Raw genomic sequence first — 26,300 nt, 5'->3', positions numbered from 1 at the left:
GGGAGAAAGAGCGATAATGATTAGTGGGAGAGCAGACATCTCGGAGACTGCTTGGGCCTACTTGGACCTTTGCTTGTTACTGTCTTGAGAGGTCTGTTGGATTATTCATTAAATAATGAATAATTGTGTGTCTGATTGGTCCAGATGCTACAGAACCATCCGAAAGAACCGGTTCTCGGAAAAGAATCAGACTTCCCATCACTACCAATGTCTACACACAAATGCAACTAATTTATTTGTTTCTTGTATAACCTTTCACCATTATTTGAATGAGGTAAAACTATCTATTATTGTGGTATCATCAAATTTAGCTACATACTCTACTTTCCCCTAAACACCACATTAAAGATGTGAATTGTGGATGGTCATTTTACATGCCAGTGAGATACATTTTCTGTGTAAGCAGTTCTTGACAAGAAAAAGCTGCTAAGTGGACTAGATTAAATGCTGAGAATCGAAATGGTGTCAAGATCAAAAATGTAACTTAGTCCATGGATAATAAAATTCATCTTGTACAAATAAACCTCATAAAATAATTTTGAAAAGCTAAAATTAAGGTGTTTAAATTAGCACAAAAAAGAAAACGGTTCAAATTGAAATACAAGATGTTAGAGAAATTGTCTTGGTTACTAATGGAGGGAACGAGACATTGTGTCAATGTAATGACACTAGGGGTTCACTCTTGAGAGCCCCAATCACCTTTGCTTTATTCAGAAAAGGCCAATGAAAATTGCAGAGTGGAATTTGCATGCCACTCTCCGCCCCAGACATACGGGTATAAAAGGAGATGGCGTGTACCACTCATTCAGAGCCAAGAGACAGTCCCGGCCATGTCAGCAGTAGGTTCAGCACCATGGCAGGAGGGACACAACATCTCGTTCCCTCCATCAGGTAACAGAGGTTACATCAGTAACCAAAATGTTCCCTGTCTGTCACTCACGTGACGTTGTGTCGATGTAGTGACACTAGGGGTACCTATACAAAACACCGCAGGTGCTGAACTGTGTCACAAGGTACGGAGGAGCAGACACAGGCAGGCTGCTGCATGCCTCGCAGGTCGTGACCTTCCAGTGAGTTAGGTAAGGCGTCTCCCTGGTCCCGATAAGGGTGGGAGGAGACACTTACCCGAGGAGGCTACAGGCAGTGGCCTTTCCTGATTTTTGTATTAAGCAATTTCCAGCCGAGCACCTGTTATAATAGCGCTGGGGAAGTGCTCTTCCCTCTCCAGGAGGAAGAGCACTATGGAGACCACATCCTACCGGAGGGAGGTTAACATGTAGAGAATACCTCACATGGACTTACTGACGGGGAAGTTCACATATGGAATGATGCCACTGGGGAGGACCCTATCTACGGAGAGGGTACACAGCAACAGTGGCTGAGGCAGAGCAGAGCTCTGATGAGGGGAAACACAGGGTTCACCTGAGGGGAAACCGAACAGTGGAAACGCATCATACGGGATTACCGAGGGAGGAATCACCACATATGGAGCACTGAGCCCAAGTACACAGGCTCACCTGAAAAGGGGCATATCACGAGTACTGGGCCTGGCGGTGTCACTCCTCCAACGAGTTCGCCACCGAATAGTGCTTAAAGAATTAGAGAGAATCCAGTGTTCACCAGTTGTGGGGAACTGTTGTGGACAAGATAGTGCACATTATCATCTTAAAAAAGGGGAAAGGTGCAATGCAGGTGATACACCCGACTGGCTGCCCAGCCAACCTGTTGTCACCCTGTAACACTCGGGTCGAAACCGGTTCTATGTGCAGGTTGTAGAACCTCGCAAAGGTATTGAGTGTAGCCCAACACACTGCTCTGCATATGTCTGCTAGAGAGGCACCCCTTGCCAGTGCCCAGGAGGACGCAACACCTCTGGTGGAGTGCACCCAGTCTCCCAAAGGGCACGCAGGTCTTGATTGGTAAGCCAGAGAAATGTCATCCCCAATCCAATGGGACACCCTTTGTTTGGAGACAGCTTTCTCCTTCTGCTGCCCTCCAAAGCAGACAAAGACCTTCTTGATAGAAGTAAGCACCACAGGAGGGCCATCTTCAGCGACAAAGTGCTGAGCTCGGCCTGCTCCAGGGGCTCAAAGGGGCTCTCTGTATGGCAGGTAGGACCACAGAGAGATCCCAAGAGGGAACCAGGCGTGATCTAGGGGGATTCAATCTCCTTGCGCCTTTGAGGAACCTGGTGATCAGGTCGTGCTGCCGTGAGGGTCTCCCATCCAGTGTATCATGATACGCTGCTATAGCAGCCACATACACCTCCAGGGTAGAGGGAGACAGCCGTCTCTCCAGCCCCTCCTGAAGGACAACACAGACCCGACTGCACATCTCTGTGGATCTTCCCTGTGGGAAGAACACCAATTTGCAAAGAGACACCAATGCAGAGTGTACAGCCACCTCGTGGAGGGGGCTCAGGCCTGAGTGATCATGTGTACCACCGCTGGCGGAAGGTCTGCTAGGTCCTCCGCGTTCCGTCCAGGAGCCAGACGTGGAGATTCCAGAGGTCTGGCCGTGGGTGCCAGAACATGCCCTGCCCCTGAGTGAGAAGGTCCTGCCTAAGGAGAATGCGCCAGGAAGGGGCTACTGCCAGGAGGATCAGGTCTGAGAACCAAGTCTGGTTGGGCCAGTACGGCGCAACCATCAGGACTTGTTGCCCGTCCTCCCTGACTTTGCACAACATCTGTGCAACGAGGCTCACTGGGGGAAATGCATACTTGCGCAGCCCCTGAGGCCAGCTGTGTGCCAAGGCATCTGTGCCGAGGGGAGCCTCGGACAGGGAGTACCAAAGGGGGCAGTGAAAGGACTCTCAGGAGGCAAACAGGTCCACCTGCACCTCCCCGAATCTCTCCCAAATTAGCTGAACTGTGCGGAGGTTGAGTCTCCATTCTCCGCGGTGCGTTTCCTGCCATGAGAGCGCATCTGCTGCACGGTTGAGGACGCCCGGGAGGTGAGTGGCTTGCAGAGACTTCAACGTCTGCTGACTCCAAAGGTGGAGGCGGCGGGTGATTTGCGACATGCGACGTGAGCGTACTCCGCCCTGGTGGTTTATGTATGCCATAGTCACTGTGTTGTCCGTCCGGACCAAAACGTGCTTACCCTGAATCAACAGCCAAAGCCTCCGCAGGGCCAGCGATACCGCCAGCAACTCTAGGCAGTTGATGTGCCATTGCAGGCGGAGCCCTATCCAGAGCCCTGATATTGCCTGCCCATTGCACATGGCGCCCCAGCCCGAATTTGAGGCATCCGTCATGACCACGACGTGCCTCGAGACCTGCTCTAAGGGAACCCCTGCCCATAGAAATACCAGATCTGACCAAAGGCTGAAAGTTTGGTGGCACCGTGGTGTGATAGTCATGCGCTGGGTGCCGTGGCACCAAGCCCACCTTGGGACTTGAGTCTGTAGCCATTGCTGGAGCGGTCTCATATGCATCAACCCGAGGGGAAGTACCGCCGCCAAGGATGCCATATGTCCCAGGAACCTCTGAAACCAATCATCCAGCCTCGAATGCTCAGGGCAGGGTGGAGGGTTCCACTCAAGCCCGATGTTTGCGGCCACCCGGGCAAGCATGGCTGCCAACTCAGCATCCACCTCATCCTGAGCTCTACTACCCGAGAGCAGGAGCTCAGAAGATTCGTCTGCTTCTGAAAGCAGAAGCCCACCCTCCGATGCTGCAACCGATAACTCATCCTTGTCGCGATCCCCAAACGAGATATTAAATCCACCCTGAGGCGGATCGCCTGCCTCACTCGTGAACTCTACCGGGTAGAACGAGCGTGCTGGGGGATGGGAGGTCTGTGGGGACTGAGCCGGCAGAAATGCTCCCATATCCACATCCAGATCGGCCGCGGTGCTCACGACACAGCTGGCTGAGTCTCAACGCAGGATGGATCGGGTCGGGAAGCAGCCACGGTGGCTCTCTGCTTTATGAAGAAGGAAGAGAGCCACGAACGCAAAGTTCTCATAGGCATGTTCTCGCGGTGAGAACATGACCCCTCCACAAAAGCTGCCTCGGCATGCTGGCGACCCAAGCACTCGAGACAGATTTTGTGGCCATCCGGTGGGGAGAGATAACGGCCACACCCAGTAGCACAAAAGGTGAAAGGCACTTTAAAAAGATGCCAATCCTATGTGCAAGCTCTTTTAGAGAAAATATACTCTTTTAAAATATACTCTTTTAACACCTGTGGACTCAGCCGCCGAAGCGCCCAGGGGAAGCACAAACACTCGACTGTGCGAGGGTGACCGCTGATATGCGCCGTAATTCCAGCAGCGATATCAAGGTGACGGTGACCTTTTCTGAATAAAGCAAAGGTGATTGGGGCTCTCAAGAGCGAACCCCTAGTGTCACTACATCGACACAATATCGAGTGAGTGACAGACAAGGAACTATTGGTAAACACTTTGTTTGACTTTTTCTGCACATCAAGCTTTAATTAAAAGAGAGCTTGTAGACTGTATGCAGAATGCATAAAGATGTCAGACAGATTCATCAACATGCAGAAGTGCAAGTCAATGAGTTAATTTACCAGCAGGTGGTGCTTGATGCTATGCCAGCTGAACCATCAATATTTTAATCTTTTGATCTTGAATTGGTTTTGGATACCAGCTTCCTTTTTAATGTTTTGTTCTTCAGTGCTGTTTTGCATGTTTTTGTTTGACTATATGAGTATTTTACTCATTTTCACAAAGAGGGTCAGCAGTACAGCAGTCACACATATCTAAAATTATAATATGGAAGAATATGGACTAAACAAATCAAGAGATGTTGTGATAATGTCAATGAGCATTCATAGTGCACTTGACTATGAATTTCAGATAAATGTACAAAATCTACAGCCTGGATAGAATATCTTCTAAAGAAAACAAAAAGCATTTTGATAGATTTTTATATCTTTGAGGTGACTCAAACACACAAAAGCAGTAATTACTATACAAAACACTATAGCAGCAGTGTTTGCATTGGGCATTGCCCCGACTATTTACTCTAAAACAATGAATGACAATTGCAAAACATTTGCAGCACAGTTTGAAGAAATTCCCCGTTTGTGATATGTAAGCCAAGAAATGGTTAAAAAAAAAAGTGTAGGTCCCAACTCAGCCCAACAAAACTTGTGTTTTTCTCTCATAAAAAATGGAAATAGAAAAATGGAGTTTACGTTTGCATTGACCTATGAATGAACTTGCCATTTATACAGTCACTATCAACTTCTGAGGGGGAACTGAATCTCAGTGAAAAAGATACTTCCCCTGACCGCTGCACTGCTACTACTCTCCCCCTCTCCCCTCTCTTTATCTTTCTCTTCTCTCAGTAGCTGCAAACACTATCTTTTTGGAGAATGATTCTCTCTCTTCAGGTGTGAGAGATTTATTTCAACATTGTGGGTAAAATGGCCCGAGAACAAACCTGTGTCTTGAGATCACACAACTGAAGTGGACTCACCTTTCAGGAAGCACAGTGGTTTGTACCTGACATATTGAAAAAAGTCCTGAGTTAGTTACGGGAACAACTTTTTTCATTCTGTTATTGATGAAATAAAACAGTGGCTTTAGTGTTGATTGTACTAGGACTTGGTAACCTCATGGACCAAAGAATCTTGGTTCATATCCATTTTAAACTGAGTGCCTTTTAATAATCACCCTAACTGAATGGAAAAATTCACAGCTTTCCAATATCATAATGAAATATTGTGTTAAAATGACATAATGTGGATTATTTTACTTCTTCCTGTAGTATAAGTAGTTGTGTTAGTACCGAGGTCCTCAGCTTTTGGGTTCCGACCCTACATGGAGTTGCTAGAGATGCAGATGTTGCTGGTACCACACTTTACTAGCACTTTTTGTGTAAAGCAGGATTCTGCTTTTTGGTTGGTAAAAGACCAAATGCCAATCCAAGTTGGATATAGGAATTTTGCGTAACACTTTACAACAAGGTTCTATTTGTTAACATTAGTAAATTCTTCAAATTTCATGAACTAACAATGAACAACATTTTTATCAGTATTTATTAATTTTGGTTCATGTTAATATCTAAATTTACGATTGCTCATTGTTAGTTAATGTTAGTTCATAATGCATTAATTAATGTTAATTTTGCAGCTTTCATTTTAAAAAATATTAGCAGGCCTATATGTTAAAATAACCATTAAAGTAATTTATGTTTTAGAAGTGTTGTTTATTGTTTGTTCGTTTTAACTAATGTAGTTAACTAACGTAAATGAATACAACCTTATTGTAAAGTGTTACCAAGTTTTGTAACCTGGATGTGGACCGAAAAAGGGTTAGTGGAATTTATTTGTACTTTTATTTTCTTCATTGTTTTGTATAATGTTGTTTACTGAATAACCTGCCTTACAAAGTACTTGACAGAAAGAAAAGTGTAGTTATAACTTTGTACAGCATTTACCTTGAGTTTGGTGTTTATTGTCCTCTGTCAGGCTCTTCTCTGTGCAGATTCCGTGTGTCCTTCACCCATCAAGTCTCAACTGCCCTGCTGTTTTAAGTGGACACGCTGTCACATTTCTACCGGGACATGATAATCACTGATATTACTAGTGTTCCACACAGTGGTAAAGGACAGATTTGCTTCAGTATAAGGACTTCTTTGCAAACCTTTTTATCTCTGCCTCAAAGGTAGGCCAAATAATGCCCTTTGAAACAGAAATGTTATGCGGCATTGTCTCCTTTAATCTTGTGGCTATGCTTTGATATACCATGCAAATTCTGCATTTGCTGGGCTGGTAGGTGATGATAGATAGGAACATTGTGTTTAGATGCCCATAGTTGAAGATGTGACCAAACTGTGAACTCTAAGGAGGGGGTGAAAAATTGACAAACTCTATGAAAATATTTTTCATTGAAAATCAAAAATGTAAATCAACAGAAAATATCCAACAGAAAAATCCAAGATAACTTTGCAAAGAAAAATCAACAGGGCAAAAAAGTATATTCCACAAAGACAAATGGCATAGAAAAAATCCACAAGGTGAGAAACTCAGGAACAGGTACACAGGTAGCTTGTCTAAGAACAAACTAAACACCAAGCACAGAAACAAGGGAACAAACCAACTTAAATACACACAGGGGAATGAGACACAGGTGAAAGCAATAATAATGACACACATGCCAGCTGGCCTCCGATGATTATTGGAGGAGGGGGCGGTCTACCTGCCAGAGTAAAGGAAGAAGACAAAACAGGCTTTAAAAGGGAGACATGAAACGTTCATTCTGAGGGATCTGGGTAAGTATAACCGGTAAGTAACAGGGATGACTTTCCTTGCCACTTTGAAGGGACCAATGTAGCGCTGGATCAACAGGTGAGTCATGTGGAGTGACCCCACTGAAGAACCTAGGAATGGACAGATCTAGACACAAACATACCGTTAGCAGGTCCCACATCAGAAGCATCCACCACGAATGGGGTCAGGGAGAGTCAGGATAGGAGTGGAGGTAAAATGGTGCTTCAGTTCCATAAAAAGCATTCTCGGCTTCAGAGGTCCAATGAAGACCAGAGTTATTATTTTTGGAGAGAGCAGAGAGTGGAGACGCCACAGAACTGAAGTTGTGTATGATTTTGCAATAAAAGTTTGCAAAGCCTAGGAATTGCTGCACCTCCTTGACTGAAGTGGGAATGGGCCAATTGATAACTGCTTAACCTTTCTTGGGGTCCATCTGGATATTCTCCGGGTTAATAATGAACCCCAGGAAATGCACTTGAGACACGTGGAACTCACATTCCTCGGGCTTAATGTAGAGGTGGTTAGCAAGGAGGCAAGGAAGGACCGTACTGACGTGCTCTACGTGCTTGTGTATGGAAATCGAGAAAATCAAGATGTCGTCCAGGTAGACGAACGCAAATTGGTTGAGCATGTGTATGAGAACATCATTTATCAGAGTCTAGAATATGGCAGGGGTGTTGGTGAGGCCAAAATGAATGACTTGGCACTTGTAGTGACCAGTGGGGGTGTTGAAAGTGGTCTTCCACTCGTTTCCTTGCCTGATGTGCATGAGGTGGTATGCGTTGCGCAAGACAAGTTTGATGAAGATGGAAGCTCCCTGTAGTAGTTCAAATGGAGTGGCCATGAGGGACAAGGGATAGCGGTTATGGACCATGATCCTGTTAAGACCTCGGTAATCAATGCACAGGCATAGACCACCATCCTTCTTGCCCACGAAAAAAAAAAAAAACAGTGCCAGCGGGTGAGGTGGAGGGACAAATGAAGCCGGAAGCAAGGAAGTCCTTAATGTACTCGTCCATAGCTGCACGCTCAGGAGCAGATAAGGAGAAGATGCGACCCTAGGGGGACATCCTGGGAGCAGATCGATGGCGCAGTCATATGGATGGTTTGGTGGTAGGGTGGTGGCTCTCCATTTGTTGAATACTTCCTTGAGATTGTGATACTGGGCAGTGACTCTAGAAAGCTCTTGGGAATCTTGAGACTCAGGGGTGGGCTCAGGGGAACTCGGGAAGACAGGTGGCATGGCAGGTGGGACCCCACTCAAGGATAGTGCCAGTGGACCATTCGATGTGAGGATTATGACGAAGGAGCCAAGGGTGATCAAGTATTATGGAGAACTCAGGAGACTGAACAAGGTGAAAACTCATCTCCTCTTGGTGTTGGAGAAGGGAAAGATGCAGGGTGTAAGTTGGATGGGAAAGCTTCCCAAGGCCTAGAGGTCTTCCATCCAAGGCTGTTGCCATCAAAGTAGAGGGAAGAGAGTGAATGGGGATCTTGAGGTTCTCAGCTAGGGAAATGTCCATGAAATGACCTGCCGTGCCCAAATTCACCAAGGCCTGGAGGGAGTGTTGTTGATCGTTCCAGGTGAGCGTGGCAGACAGGTAAAGTCCTGAGTTAGTGGCTGGAGAGGTTTGGGTGACTCCCATCACAGTTCACTGAGCTCAGGACAGACTGAACAAAAGTGCGTGGACCGACCACAGTATAAACAGCATCTCTCCCTATAGCGGTCATGTTCTGAAGGAGAGATCCAAGTGCTCCCCAACTGCATGGGTTCGGTAGGTTCTTGGAACAACAGATATCTCTCAGAAGGGCCTGGAAGATCCAGAGCTCTGGGACTAACTTAGGAGTTGAAGGAGGGCTTACGGGTCAGCTACCTCTCTCTGAGCCTAATATCCAGCTGCACAGCTAGGTAAATGAGGGTCTCGAGATTGTTTGTGTGCTCTCGTGTTGTCAGTTCATCTTGAAGGGCCTACGAGAGCCCATTCTGGAAGCAAATTATGAGAGCCTCGTCATTCCAGCCACAATGGTACGAAACTGTATGTGTACTCTGCTACGCTGCGGCTGATTTGCTAGAGGAGTAGAAGCCGCTTAGATGCTTCACGGCCCCTGATGCGGTGATCGAAGACCTGTTTGAACTCCTCAGTGAAGGCGGAGTTACTGGCACAGAACTGGCTCTGTGCTTCCCAGACTGCACTAGCCCAGGAGAGGGCTCTTCCTGACAGGAGGGTGATGATGTATGCAATTTTGGCTCAGTCAGAGGGGAAAGACGATGGCTGTAGCTCGAATGTGAGGGAACATTGGTTAAGAAATCCACGGCAAGCACTGAGGTCTCCCGAGAAACATTGTGGCGGAGGCAGGTGAGGTTCAACAAGGAAAGATGGCACTTGAGGAACTGGGTGTGGGGCAGGAGGTGCTGTCGAGGCTGGAGCAGATGCTGGAGGCAACTGCTTGAAAATCTCTTGGAGAGAAGCCAGAATATCAGACAGTGCTTGGGAGTGCTTGGCCATCAAGGTCTCTTGAACGGAGGTCTCATACTGAAAATTCGCAGCAAAGATTTCCTGAGCACTGGTGGACTTTGGCGCTGGTGTTTCTATCAGAGCTGAGGCTTGAATCCGGCGTATGAGCTGGATACACAACAGGTGAGCCACAGGAGATGTGATGAACCCAACTGCAAAGGCTTACTTGAGAAACGAATTAGTGATCAAATTAGGAGTTTATTAATAAAATCCAAATAGTTAAGGAAACAAAAAATACTCCAAAAGGGGAAGTGGGAAAAACAATGGCAGATGGTAATCCTCAAAACAAAAATGTAAATAAAGAAAAATATCCAATAGAAAAATCCACAACGAAAAGTATAATCCACAAAGATAACTTTGCAAAGAAAAATCCACAGGGCAAAAAAGTATATTCCACAAAGACAAACGGCATAGAAAAAATCCACAAGGCGAGAGTGGTAAGCATGTGGGGCCGAGCGGCATCTGGGCAGAGTGAGGCTGGGAAGATAAGTGGTGAATGAGGTCCACCTGTGTGCCACACCAGTCTCACGTTCCAGTGAGGGGCGGCGGGAGTATTTAAGGAGAGGAGACAGCGGCAGACAAGAGAGAGAGAGATGCACGAAACTGACTGTGTGTAATGTTGAACTGAAAAGCATAACGTAGTGTGAAGCAGTGTGTTATTGTGTGCAGCTGAAAAGTGCAACAATAAATGTCTACGTGTTTTGTCAAGCCGGCCCCACCATCCTCCTTTCCACGAACTGTTACACTGGTGCCGAAACCTGGGAAGGAGGAAGGATGCACCGTCAAGGAGTCCTCGCCACTGACTGAGGATCGCAACACAGAGGGAGTGCTCAATCCAGTGGCGCTGGAGCACTGCGTCAACTGACAACCGAAAGGGATGGCTGAGGGTCCAGTGCCATCGCCCGGCATCACGGACGGAAGCAGTACAGTGAGCTGAGAATTCTCCAACCTGAGTTTGGCAATGGGGGTATGTGGTGAGCAGGGCAGGGCCGAGCGGCGTCTGGGCAGAGCGAGGCCGGGAAGATAAGTGGTGAATGCAGCTATTGTGTGCGGCTGAAAAGTGCAACAATAAATGTCTACGTGTTTTGTCAAGCCGGCCACAGCCACCTTCTTTCCACGTACTGTTACAGTGAGAAACTCAGGAACACAGGTAGCTTGTCTAAGAATGAACTAAACACCAAGCACAGAAACAAGGGAAGAAACCAACTTAAATACACACAGGGAAACGAGACATAGGTGAAAGCAATAATGATAATGACACACAGAGAATGACATGACATGAAGGAGGCCACTGAGGCCCTCTGGTGGCTAAAACAAATAATTACAAGTCCAAAATCCTGACAGTTCTTTGGATAAATTCAGTGTTCGGTCAGCATGATCACATGGGAAGTTGCCATGTTGCTGTGTGTTCCGGTACCCTGGCATAGACCCCATCATGACGAGTTACTGACAAGTGCCAACTCCCATCAGACATTTTTGTTTCAGTTCAAGGGCCCTATTTTAAGAGCGCTAGCGCTAAGCGCAGCGAAATGCTTTAAAGGGTTAGTTCACCCAAAAATTTAAATTCTCTTAAAATTTACTCAACCTAATGCCATCCCAGATGTGTATGACTTCTTCATATTCTTTCTTCTACTGAACAGAAATTAAGATTTTTAAAGAATATTTCAGCTCTGTAGGTCCATACAATGCAAAGGAATGGTTGCCAAAATCTTGAAGCTCCAAAAAGCACATATAGCCATCATAAAATTAATCCATACAATTCCAGTGGATTAATTAATGTCTTCTGAAGCAAAACGCTAGGTGTGTGCAAGAAATAGATCAATAATTAAAACTTTTTTTTACTATAAATCGTTGCTTCCGGCCAGCTGTGGTATGCAAATTCACAAGACTGTGGAGTTCAAGCTGCCTCTCGCGTGACGTAAGCACATTGACAAGTTGATATTGTTGGATCTATGGTCGAATCCCTCAGCTGGTCTAAATAAGCTGCTTCTATATAACATTCCTCATCTGTTGTAAACAACACAGCGCTTCCGTATTTTACGTATTTCACACGTCATCTCTCACGTGAACTTTCCAACACACTTATGTCATGTGAGAGGCAGCGTGTATTTGATGTGCATACCACAGCTGGGTGGAATTTTATTACAATTTTATAGTTAAAAAAAAAGGATCAATATTTTAAATATTGATCCTTTTCTTACAACATCTAACGTTTTGCTTCAGAAGACAAACTAAAGACTTCAAGACAGAAGAGTAGAGTTAAAAAAATATGCATAACTCTTCTCACAACTCGCTTTTGGCACCCCTCTGTGGCTATTTCACCCGGAAAATGGAGCTCACACGTGACCTTACGTTCAAAAACTTCACTTGGGCACTAGGGGCACTGCTTCGAATTTTGGTAAGCACAGATCGAGTTTAGCTCAAGAAAAGTCAACCTACTGTATACGAATTCACTGTGAGATCAGAGACCTTTGGCACGAAGCCAGTTGAATAAACACAGAGTTTCCGAATAAGTTTCAGTTTGACAAAACCAGATAGAGTCAAACCAGTTTAGATCAGGATCAACAATCTCAAGATGCTCCCTACAAATGTTCTCTGTAAACTCAGAGTTTGATCCTGAGTTAATGATTAACCCTGAAGCTTGTGCACATGATTGAGTGATGTTTGCCACGAACAGTCAATGCGTGAAACTTTGGTTCAGAGTCTGCGCAATTTACTTCTCACAAGAAATTCAGCATGATAAAAGTCTCTGCAGAAGATCAAGAGGTCATTAAGAAAATATGAAGAATTTGAACATTTACACTACATGAAGAAACACCACTGCTGCTGCGAAAGAAGAAAAACTGAATTAAATGTGTAATTGAATTTATATAGGTTCACAATAAGAGCGTAAGCATATGTCTATATATTTATCTACAATATAAAAACTTTTATTTTCATTTAAATTAAAAACCTAATATATATAAATGAAATGCAATGTCACATTGTGTGATATTCTACAATAATATTTCAACCAGTATATTTTTCCAGGTGGAAAGACTCATCACCCAATAAATTCTTTAAAGTGAGAATCACCTTACGAACACTTCTTCTGAGGTTCTCAGCATCACGCACTGCATACAGGTACAGGATATAAAGAAATGCAAAGAAACTCAATAATACATTTTTCATGTGCTGCTCAAAAGATGCAAGGTTCCCCGATCTTTCTAATAAACCATTTTATAATATCTTAATATATAGGTCTAAGATATTAAATCATAATTTATAAATCTAAATTAATTAAATATATACATTTCCCTGTGAAGCGCATTTAAATTTTGGAGCAAGAGATGCAGGGCGAGTGACTTATTGTATCAGAGATTTCACTTCACTCACAGCTGATGGGTTCACTGTCTGTTTGCTATCTGTAACCCAGAATAAAACCTGCTCTGAAGCAGTTTAGCCATGTGGCATTAGTTGCTATGGTGATGAACACCGGTAAAAACTGTCACGTCTTCTTGAGACCGAAAAACCACAGTTTGCTCAAACTAAACTCAAACTTACCTGGGTAGCCACTGAAATCGGCTTTGTGCAACAGACCTCAGGTTGGATTCCTTGTACAGCGTGATCATACAGGAAATCGGCTTGTTGGTTTAGAATTTTTATGCCCACAAAATTGGCCCTGCTGTGTCTTTGACATCACATCGCTTTTGATCTCTGGCTAGCGAGCTGTTGTGTGCTTTCACAGTGCGCATTGCAAAGTTGCACATGAGTTCAATTGCAAGGTGGGAGTCATTTCAGCTATGATTGGCTATTTTCAGTCCTTGAACAATAGTCATAATGAAGTGCTGGAAAAGGTTATTTCATTTTTTTTATTGAGTAAATCACTATTATGTGTTCTAATTTTGAGCCTGGTAAGAATGATGTTGTATATTTATAAAAGTCAGATCATTTGGCGTATGCTTGCAAATAATGTTAGTATTGATTTTATTTTATTTTTTTCAAAGCAGAGAATTTATATTAGCTGTTGTCTCCCAGAGAGAATGTATATTTACCATGCTACACTATAAGCTAATGAAATTTTTTATAGAGTGCACTCCACTGTATGTCAATGTTTCCTGTTTAGACCACAAGACAGGAGTCCTCATTGCCTTGTTCCATCAGTTTCAGGTAGAAAAATTGCAAAAATTGTGTTAGTGTGAAAACACAGCAAAAGATGAACAACTTTGTCACTGTGTCAGTACCCATAGATCTAAACCCGCTCTGAAAAGAAGCGGTTCTGACTCTTTCACAGACATCTACCTCTAGAGTGTCTTTATGGCTCTGAAAGGTATGGATTCTACATGACATTCACGCCTTAAATGCGTAAATAGTCTGTTTTCATCTCAGCCTTGAATCATCAAATAACCGCTGTTGCTTGGAGTGTATGAATTCACTTAAGCCTGACAGGGATTCTGTGGCTATTACCAAAAAGCACTGGCCTGGGACATAATTAGATAATAAATAGACCAACAGTTTACATGGCATACATTCTGTGCACCTAATGGAGCCAATGGAGTGGCAGGCACTCAGATTTTTTTCTGATTGGACGATGACATGGCAAACACTTCCATTTATTTAATCACAGTCCTTTCTTTTTTCCAATATGAAAGGGGCAGGAGACCAATGACTCGTGAGCAATGAGCAAGTGTTTAAGTAAATGTACTTGCGGGGGGAAAAAAGCTTTTTCCAAGCAGCATATCAATATTTTAAATAGAGTTTCTATTGCTGTCTCTACCTAACTTGATTAGATGTGTGATGTGTTCTGACAGCCCTGTTATTAGAAATACCCCATTAACTGTGTCTGTCATCTTATTTTCCCTCTGTAGGCTGTGGGACACCCTATATTTCATAATTTGTTTTGCTATCAGGGCTGATTTGTAAATGCGCAAATTCTAATTAGAAGCAGCCACTGTTTCTAATTTATTAAATATTAAATGAATCCTGTGGTGAATGTTTTTCTCTTCTCTAGATGGAAGTTTCGTTATGCAAATTCTTCTGCCTTTTAGGCTGTCAGCACTTTTTAAACATGCCGTTCTTTGACCAAAATGCTTTTCCCTGGTTTGTTTGTTTTCCCTCTCCAGTCATCTTCAAGTTAATATTTATTTATCTTAGATCTCCTGCTTTCTTTTTTATTCAATAAAGCCGTCACAGTCTGTTGGGCTTCAATCCTGCTGCTTTGTTTAACTTTATTAAAGCTGTCTTAATCTAAGGCCTAGTCAGTTGTTTCAGAGGCTGCATAATACATCTTCTGAAGTCAGTTTGTCACTTACACATTAACAATTGTTTTGCCCATTTTCTTTTCTTCTTAGATGACAGACCCTCAGAGGAGAAATGAGGGAGGTGATTTTGTATTCTCATCACCTGCACCAGTATAAACCAGATTTCACAAGCATAACCCTGTTTTTTTTTTTTTTTTAAAGGAATAGTTCACCTAAAAATTACAATTCTGTCATCATTTACTCACCCTCATGTTGTTCTAAACTCCTATGATTTTGTTATAAAGAACATAAAATGAGATATTTGAATAAAGATCGCCCTCCATCTTTTCAGTACAATGGCAGTGGAATGTACCTCACTTTAAAAAAGGCTTAAAAAGGACCCAAAAGTACCATAAAAGTAGTTCATGTGATTTTTGCTTCATATTCCAAGTCTTCTGAAGGCATACAATGAGAGAAATTCTGTTGTTTTTAGCGCTAAACAATGCAAGCTCTCTCATGGACATGTGAGCCACTGTGAACAAGCTTTTCTCATAGCGCTCATGAATGCGTAACACGTGTCAAAATTATTTGCTGAAAATTACTTAATTTCTGCATTGTTTTCAGAAAACAAAAACCTATTGTATGCCTTCAGAAGACTTGGAATATGGTGAACAAGATTTACCTGGAACGAGTCTGACCTGGATTCAGTTAATCACTTTTCACTGCTGTTGTATTGAAAAGATGAAGGGCTATCTTCATTAGAACTTTTCCTTTTGTGTTCCCCACAAGAAAGAAAGTCAAATGGGTTTGAAACAATATGAGTGTGAGTAATTTATGACAGAATTTTCATTTTTGGGTAAACTATTGCTTTAAATGCCATGTATAATGATGACTACTAGTGACAGCAGAAAACCCTGGAATGAAGGAGAGGAGAGATTAGGTCTATTGCAAAAGATCCCCTCTGACAACAAGTGATATTAACGCTATTGTTTAGAATTGAGATTTCTTTAAACTCTATTGGCTGACCATAGACAATGGATCACTTTATTTTCTCTATTTGACAGCTGCCTGTGAACTGGACGTGATTCAAAATATGTAATTTGTATTGAATTACCAGACATTCATTGAACACCCACTTATCCCAACTGAACTTCAGTCTAATTAAGTTTCAAGAAACACATCCATCAAGCTATTGAAGCAGTTAATTTGCCATTGCCTGCTGGATCTGTATTCCCTCCCTGAATCACTGGAATTCACATGAGCATCAATGTCATTCGCTTTTCCTTCCTACTGGGTTGCAGCTGGCATGGCCACACTTGAAGCATGCTCACCACACACATGCTATTAAAACATGCTTCCAGAAAAACACCCCCGTCATGGACAATTGTGAAAGAAGTCCCCCAGTTTGTGTGACTTTTTCTGGTGGGGTTCAGTAATTTCATTAGAGCACTGCTGTTTGATACTTTATAATGAAGTACCAGACTGAAAGGAGGTATTAGGGTGTCGTAGTTTATGCTGTTCCATGTAATTTCAGCTGTAGGACAAACCCTAAGGAACTACACCATAAATATAAGGATTCTTTCTTTCTTTCTTTCTTTAATGAAGTGTTGAAATTTCACAGTTTGAGTGATATCTTAAGATATCTTAATCAGATGTACATTTATTAGAATTTACAGTTTCAAATGCATAGATTGTAGTTTCTGAATGGGGCAGTTAACCTAATGGGATCTTAACTGAAGTATGCCAAATCCATGTGGTGAATTAGAACACACTGATATTTTTAGTAGAAGCAAGGGCATAGATTTGGCTTGATGATATCTAATTGGTAATCAGTTTGTCATTGTAAAAATGCAGTATTCGCAGTCAACCATTATTAATTTATTTATGAGTGAAAGCTTCAATTATAGGGGAGTATCAAAATAAAATGATCATTATTCAGCTGGTCATCTTATGTTCATGATTCCCTGTTAAGCAATGTCAATATAAATGAAGACAGCCTATTTATTAGAATTTGGAAGTGTAAATGGGTTGTATGCAATGCATAAGAAGAAGAATAAAAAAAAAAGACTATTTGTGTCTTACGTTCTTTTGCACATTAACTAGATCCTTGTTGAATGTCAGGAATCTTTCTATGACAGTGAGCTGTAACGGGTAAGGATGGGCAAGGATGAGGCGGGAACCGGCTGAGCAGTCAATGAAACTTTTAATGACATAAATCAACTTAAACACACAGACACACACACACACACAGGCCACATGTGTCTCTCTCTCTGCCTTGAACTGGTGCTTCCAGCTCGTCTTTATCCCCCTCTTAGCTGATTAGATCAATTCAGGGACGGGAGTGCATCCTCATGGCCCGGCCATGCCCTCCTCCTCGTCACACTCCTCCACTGTCCGACTCAGGCCGGGGAAACCTCCAGCATGACGTACTCCCATCCCTTCCTGGAGGGGAGGTGTTGCCCTTCCGGACGTCTTTCTACCGGTAGGTCTTCTCTGCTTCTCTGGAACCCTGTGAGACAGGAGAGGAGGGAAAGGGGAGAGGGAAAGAGTGAGGGTGAGAGACAGAGAGAGAGAGGAGAGAGAAAGAGAAACTTGCTCGCCGGTCCCTGGACACGCCATCGCCTGGTCCTCAGTCACTCCTTGGCCCTCTGGTGGACAACAGCCGCTCCTCCCCTGGCGGATGGCAGCGAGTCCTCTGACCCCTGGTGGATGAAATGGCTCCTCCAATTCCTGGCAGACAGCAGCGGTTCCTCTGACCCCCGGCGGCCGGCAGCGACTCCTCCGTCCCCTGCCGGACGGCCGTGGCTCCTCCCCTGGCAGACAGCAGTGGCGAGGACTCCACGACAGTGCATCCCTCCTCCTTCCTGGGTTTCAGCACCAATGTAACGGGTAAGGATGGGCAAGGTGGAGGCGGGAACTGGCTGAGCAGCCAATGAAACTTTTAATGACATTAATCAACTTAAAACTAATTAAACACACGGCGGCCGTGTGTCTCTCGAACTGGTGCCTCTGGCTCGTCTTTATCCCCCTCCTGGCTGATTAGAACAATTCAGGGCTGGGTGTGCGTCCTCATGGCCCAGCCATGCCCTCCTCCTTGTCACAGATGAATTCCTTAAACACATGTAAAATGTGGCACTCATCAGGACTAATTGTATGTAGGCTGTGTTAAATGATAAAGACTGTAAGGATAAATAATCATATTGATCTACATTACTGACACACAATCATGGCTAATATTAAAAGTGATTGGTAGCTATTTGATATCATCTGCTGGTGGAATCCCTAAACTGCAAATCCAGGAACAGAGTTTAGACTTTGCACCGAGAATAGACGTGGTTCTCAGAGGTCTAAGGGCAATAACCTATTTCTCAAAAAAAAAACAAATTGTGATGTGCCCCACTTCATTAACATACAATACACCTACAGTTTACACGGCCACAGATAGCGCAAGCACTCCCACCCACGACACCTGCGCGTTGCGCTGGCATGAAAATTGTGCTTAGAATTAACACTCTCTCGAAAACTATATAAGATGCAGCACACAGTCATTTTGCGTAGTGCTGTACATGTACAGCCCTTTGTTTTTTTAAATATATTGTTCAAAATTGCTATTCTATTACTAATTCTTTCTGTTTAAAAGTTTAGCAGTTAGCAAAACTATTACTGAGTGACATATAACACTATATGACTATAGAACATGTAAACTTTACTAAATTTATTTTGTCATTACCTACATATGGACCACAAATTCTGTCATTGAACTTTATTTGAGATGCAAATAGTGAGTAGACAGCACTCAAATGAATCTTGTGGTTCATTGGAAAATAAATAATTAAGTAAAGCAGAAAAAAAAAGGTTTTGGTCTTATCTTTTGAGTGTCAATAAATCCAATCCAATGTGTAGCTACTCTTCCAGACACGGAGTCTACACTCATTAGTATAATTATCCGTGTGAGGAAAACCCATTTCCATTAGCTTCTTTTAAGCACCATCCTTTTATTTAGGCCCTTGCATGATTCTCTTCACTGCATAGAGACAACCCCCCCCCCCCACCCCAAAGCACACTATTTGTCATAAAATCCCTCATTTGCTGGGTCCGGAGGAAGGCAGATTATGCTTATTTTTCATTTGGACAGAGGGAGATGGAGCCAGGTGTTTGGCAGCAGTGGAGTGTTCAGGTGTAACCGGGCCGGCAATGGGACATGATGAGTTGGGGCAGATGAAGGATGAGGCGTAGAAGATTTCAGGGAGAGTGGCACCCTGCTGGCTGCTCCCTCAAGAGCACCCCTGCTTATCAGGAAGAGAGGAAGCTTTCCTTTCTAATCTGCTTGTGCAGTGATCACTTTCAGCTGCCTTAATTAGCTCGTTACGGCCTTGATGAAAATGCAAGCTTTGCAAGCGCAAGACTCTGGCCTGCTATTGTGCTAAACCCATCAAGATCACTTGTCTTGGCTTTGGAGACTCAAGGTGATCTTTTATCTTAGTTGTCTTATCTTAGAAGAACATTATCTTAAAGTTACAGGTGTCACTTAACTCTAAGGTTTGATTCTCAGCACTTTGAGAATATACTGTAAACATCAAAGCATTTTATTTGAAGACAAAAAAAAAAAAAAAAACGTTATCTAATGCTTCAAATTTACAATTTTATGTACGATTTTATGCATTGTGTATTCTTACCAGACACAATGCAATAAGATTGTGTTTACTCAGAGTATGTGTTAAGGGATTGTTCTGTGTTCGCTGTGTTATGGCTAAGAGTGTTTGACACTGTGAATATTTTTCTGGGTACCCAGCAGACATATAAACCAAGCGTTGTTTTATGTTGTCTTAAAATGTCTTATCACTTATTGCAGCTGGTTAAGACAAAACAACTTGGTAACAATTTACAATAAGGTTGTATTCTTTAACTTTAGTAAATCCATTAGGTTCACTAATTCACTAATGATGATCCATGATTACTACATTAATTAATGTTAATTATAAATATAAGATTGTTTATTGTTTGTTTGCGGCAGAGCATGTGAGCAGAGCGGTGTGACACTCAGCTCAATAATCCGCTCCATGTGCGTGCTCTCTGCTCAACCACTCACGGCCCAAGCGAATGCTCTGCTCAAGTAGCCTCCACCCCACGCTCACCAGTAAATAAAAGGTTTGCTCAAATCCCGCTCCAACATTAAATTTCTCTGTAGAAGGCTATACTTGTTTCCAGGCACGCACACATGCCCAAGCAACCGCCCCTTTGCCCACATGGACTGAGGTGCCCCTCTGGATGAAATATAGGCTATATGATGACATTTATTCAATTATGAAATGCTTAGTAACATACACATCTGAAATTATGTGATTGTATTGTTGTGTTTTAGTATATAAAACCTCGCTGTTTATTTTGTACTGATTTACAACGGCTGTTAGATAATCGGGTCTACCAGACCTTCCTTATCATTTGTAATCAGTCAAATATTTCTCTGTTAGCACATATGCCATTGGACATCTTCAAATAATTTTTCATTTCTAATTACCTTTATTTACTTTAAACAAGTCATAAAAAATGCCTCTATGAGTGATAAAACGTGCGGTGGCGCTTTACAGATTAAAGCGCCACCGCACGCAAATTAGCGCTTTACAGATTAAACTGGATCTGAGTGACACAACCGACCCAGAAAAACACAATCTTTTCAGATTTTCAAGTCGTTTATGGCAATAATGAAAACATGGACTGGTACATGTTTTCATTATTACAGATAAATATTACAGGTAAAAGTGAAATTCATAATTGTTTTTCAGTTGTCTTGGAATGACTATACTTTAGATTTGATACATACTGAATTAATGCTATCAGATTTTGGATCTGTAAATAAAAATGAGCAATTTCTCATCTTAATTTTGTATTCAGTTTTAAAGAGCGTATTAAGTTATCCAGAAAAAGGCAGTGAATTTTTTTGTTTTTTTCAGTATTGCTGCTTGATTAATAGCCTATTGCCTTCAATTTTATTGTATGCAATCTAAAGGACTATGATCATTTATATAATAATTGATAAATTAGTAGATAACATGTGCCACCTTTGTTTTTTATTGATATTTTTAAAGCAGCATAAAGTGAATCTGGACTTTATATGCATCAAAAGATCACGTTGTGCATGCACTCTTTATATGTACAGCAGGGTTTAACCATGGATTTAACAAATAAAAAATACTTGTCCTCCATAAAGTGAGATTTTGTCTAATAAACAGTATATATGAAATCATGTTTAATGATCCCAAAACAAATAAAAAATATTTAATCCATGAATTACACTGCCTTCATTTAAGAAAAGTTGAGTTAAGAGAAGTGAGTTGAGCGAGCGAAATGGAATCTTCAAAAAGGTGCTTTCTGCTCAGGTTAAATTATCATCGCTCCGCTCAATGCTCCACTCTCGCTCTGCTCCGCTCCGCTTACATGCTCTGGTTTGCGGTAGTTCTTAAAGCATTAAATAATGTTAGCACATATAACTTTTAATGTTAAAAATGTATTTGTATATGGTGAAATTAACATTAACCAAAATTTCTAAGTGCAGTAAAAGTATTGTTTATTCTTAGTTCATGTTATATGTAGTAATGTTAACAAATACAACCTTATTGTAAAAGGTCACCAAAAAATCTGATTTGCATAAAAGAGAACATTTACAATGCATCACTAATCACATTGCATCTGGTTAGGGCACAAAGTATAATGTCTGCACTCCCACTGAAAAAGCCGCCCTTCCAAACAAAACATTATATTTCTTTACTTTGTCTGTAATATTGTGCATACATGAACATTAAGTGTGTTTTTAATGCTTTATAGTCACAATTTAAACATACCGTTGAAGTCAGAATTTTACATACACTTAGGTTGAAGTCATTAAAACTCATTTTTAACCACTCCACAGATTTCATATTAGCAAACTATAGTTTTAGCAAGTCATTTAGGACATTTACTTTGTGCATGACACAAGTAATTTTTCCAACAATTGTTTACTGACAGATTGTTTCACTTTTAATTGACTATATCACAATTTCAGTGGGTCAGAAATTTACATACAATAAGTTAACTGTGCCTTTAAGCAGCTTGAAAAATTCCAGAAAATAATGTCAAACCTTTAGACAATTAGCCAATTAGCTTCTGATAGGAGGTGTATTGAATTGGAGGAGTACCTGTGGATGTATTTTAAGGCCATCCTTCAAACTCAGTGCCTCTTTGCTTGACATCATGGGAAAATCAAAAGAAATCAGCCAAGACCTCAGCAAGTCTGGTTCATCATTGGGAGCAATTTCCAAATGCCTGAAGGTACCACATTCATCTGTACAAACAATAGTACGCAAGTATAAACACCATGGGACCACGCAGCCATCATACCACTCAGGAAGGAGACGCATTCTGTCTCCTAGAGATGAACGTAGTTTGGTGCAAAAAGTGCAAATCAATCCCAGAACAACAGCAAAGGACCTTGTGAAGATGCTGGAGGAAACAGGTAGACAAGTATCTATATCCACAGTAAAACGAGTCCTATATCGACATAACCTGGTTCATCATTGCTCCCAATGATGAACCAGACTTGTTGAGGTCCACAATTTTTTTCTGAGGTCTTGGCTGATTTCTTTTGATTTTCCCATGATGTCAAGCAAAGAGGCACTGAGTTTGAAAGTTGGCCTTAAAATACATCCACAGGTACTCCTCCAATTCAGTATACCTCCTATCAGAAGCTAATTGGCTAATTGTCTAAAGGTTTGTCATTATTTTCTGGAATTTTTCAAGCTGCTTAAAGGCACAGTTAACTTATTGTATGTAAATTTCTGACCCACTGGAATTGTGATATAGTCAATTAAAAGTGAAACAATCTGTCTGTAAACAATTGTTGGAAAAATTACTTGTGTCATGCACAAAGTAAATGTCCTAAATGACTTGCTAAAACTATAGTTTGCTAATATTAAATCTGTGGAGTGGAGCTGCTCAGCAAGGAAGAAGCCACTGCTCCAAAACAGCCATAAAAAAGCCAGACTACAGTTTGCAAGTCCACATGGGGATAAATATCTTACTTTTTGGAGAAATGTCCTCTGGTCAAATGAAATACTAATTGAACCGTTTGGCCATAATGACCATTGTTATTTTTGGAGGAAAAAGGGTGAGGCTTGCAAGCCGAAGAACACCGTCCCAACCATGAAGCATGGGGGTGGCAGCATCATGTTGTGGGTGTGCTTTGCTGCAGGAGGGACTGGTGCATTTCACAAAATAGATGACATCATGAGGAAGGAAAATTATGTGGATATATTGAAGCAACATCTCAAGGCATCAGCCAGGAAGTTAAAGCTCAGTTGCAAATGGGTCTATGTAAACTTCTGACCTTAACTGTATATAATAATCTTTTTATAAAACGATTAACCCATAGCCCACAGTATAATCACTAACTTGAGATGTCAAAATAGCATATAGATTACATTCATATGTGAATAAATCACCAATTTATGTAGTCAGTTGTCAGAGGATTTGTGTAATATACTTGAACAGATACATTAAGAGGACTGGTTCTAAGAGCCTGAACTCCAAAATGAAAGTCAATAGAAAGGAACATTTTGGTAGGTGTTTTTCTAAATTCGTCCTGTCAAATCCATGAGCATGTTCCCTATAACTACCAGTAACACAAATGTTGAGTATTTATATAGTCTAAAGATAATAGCTAACATATGGATACAATGCATGCAAACAAGACCAGCAAATAGGGTAAGTTCTTCTTTTGGAGATGGTCATTGTCCAAATTCAGGCTCACTCATTATACCACAGCTTATTGCTGAGTCATGCATGTCTAATGGGGCAGGCAGTCTGCAGAGTGTCTCTGACTTTAGTTGGTCCCTTAGACACACAGCACAACAGGCTGTCCCTGGGGAAAATCTCATGGAGGCTGCAAGAACATGCCTAAGCGCTGTCTCTCTGTATCAGGGTGGGTGGCACACATTATGATACCCAGTGAGGAGCATTATCCCAGTCCTCAGATATCCACCTGTACCCAGTTTTCACACACAACACCATAGAGGTCTTCAGGGAGATATGCACCTCTTAAAGTCGTCAGTGTAAAGTGGATTGGGGACTGACTGGATATGCAGGTATAAACTGCAAATGGTTGTTTGTAATGAGGGTGAAGTGGAAACCTGTGTAATTGATTATTGAAATGCATGTATTAATGGGGCTCAACCCAAACACTCATACAGCTTTAGATAATATCCAACACCACATTACACATCACCTAGCACAACTTTTGTTTTGTTTAAACTGGTTTTGCTTCAGGTCCCAGATTTTACATGAGAAAAGCAAAAAACAAAAACAAGTGATGAAAAAACATCACAGAGAGAACATAATGACCACGCCTCAGCCTGCTCCATGCCATGTCACAGCCACGCCTCAGCCTGCTCCGTGCCATGTCACAGCAATGCCTCAGCCTGCTCCACTCTATGTCCCAGTCAAGTTTGTGTCTGCTCCACGCTATGTTCCAGTCAAGTCTGAGTCTGTTCCACATCATGTCCCTGTCAAGTTTGAATCTGCTCCACACTGTGTTCCAATCAAGTCTGAATCTGCTCCACACCATGTCCCAATCAAGTCTGAGTTGGTTCCACGCCATGTCATAAACATGCCTTCCGCGACTCCCTTCTTGAAGCCCTTTTTGGCCCTTGTCTCCAAGTTGAATTATCCACCACTGATGTCGATGCGTAGGGTCACAAAGACCCTTCCTCACAGCTTGTCAGTACTCCTGCCTGCCACGGCCAATGAGCCAATGCCCATGCCTGTCATGGCCAACGAGCCAACGCCCATGCCTGCCATGGCCAATGAGCCAACGCGGCCAACGAGCCAATGCCCACGCCTGCCACAGCCAATGCGTTGCCAGCCTCAACCGTCCCAGAGCCTGTGTTGCCAGCCTCGGCTGTCCCAGAGCCTGCGTTTTCAGCCTCGCCCGTCCCAGAGCCTGCATTGCCAGCCTCGTCCATCCCAGAGCCTGTGTTGCCAACCTCGGCTTCCTGGAGGAGGAGGAGGAGAAAGGCTTCTGTTTCCAAGTCTCTGCCCATTTACATGACCACAGAGGTCATCTCCGAGTCTCTGCCCATGTTCACGACCACAGAGGTCGTTCCCAAATCTCTACTAGTGTTCATGACCACAGAGGTAGTTTCCAAGTCTCTGCCAGTGTTCACGACCACAGAGGTTGTTTTCAAGTCTCTGCCAATGTTCATGACCACAGAGGTCGTTTCCAAGTCTCTGCTCATGTCCACAACCACAGAGGTTGTTTCCAAGTCTCTACCAGTGTTCACAACCACAGAGGTCGTTTCCAAGTCTCTGCCAGTTTTCACGACCACAGAGGTCATTTCCAAGTCTCTACCAGTGTTCAAGACCACAGAGGTCGTTTCCAAGTCTCTGCCAGTGTTCACGACCACAGAGGTCATTTTCAAGTCTCTACCAATGTTCACGACCACGGAACTAATTTCCAAGTCTCTGCCAGTGTTCACGACCACAGAGGTCGTTTCCAAGTCTCTACCAATGTTCACGACCACAGAGGTCGTTTCCAAGTCTCTGCCAGTGTTCATGACCACAGAGGTCATTTCCAAGTCTCTGCCAGTGTTCACGACCACAGAGGTCGTTTTCAAGTCTCTACCAGTGTTCATGACCACAGAGGTCGTTCCTGAGAATATGTCCATGCCTTCAACCACAAAGGTCGTTCCCTAGACTATGCCCATGTTCATGACCACAGAGGTCGTTTCCAAGTCTCTACCAGTGTTCACAACCACAGAGGTCATTCCCAAATCTCTGCCCATGCCCACGACCACAGAGGTCGTTTCCAAGTCTCTACCAGTATTCACGACCACAGAGGTCGTTTCCAAGTCAATACCAGTGTTCACGACCACAGAGGTCATTCCTGAGACTATGTCCATGCCTTTGACCACAGAGGTTGTTCCCGAGACTATGCCCATGTTCATGACCACAGAGGTTGTCTCCGAGTCTCCGCCTATGCCCACTACCACAGAGGTCGTACCTGAGTCTCTGTCTACACCCACGACCACAGAGGTCGTTCCTGAGTCTCAGACCATGCCCACGACCACAGAGATTGCTTCCGAGCCTCTGCTTATGTTCACAACCACTGAGGTCATTTCCCAATCATCCTGGACTCTTAGCCTCGAGCCTGCCAAGGCTCTGCCTTCTACGGCTTCACCCTTCGAGCCTCTCATGGCTCCACCTTCCACGGCTTCGCCCCTTGAGCCTCCTATGGCTCCACACTTCGAGCCTCTCACAGCTCCGCCTTCCACGGCTTCGCCCCTTGTGCCTCCCA

The sequence above is a fragment of the Myxocyprinus asiaticus genome, chromosome 12 (genome assembly GCF_019703515.2).
Source record: "Myxocyprinus asiaticus isolate MX2 ecotype Aquarium Trade chromosome 12, UBuf_Myxa_2, whole genome shotgun sequence".
Lineage (NCBI taxonomy): Eukaryota > Metazoa > Chordata > Actinopteri > Cypriniformes > Catostomidae > Myxocyprinus > Myxocyprinus asiaticus.
This window is presented reverse-complemented; position numbering follows the sequence as displayed.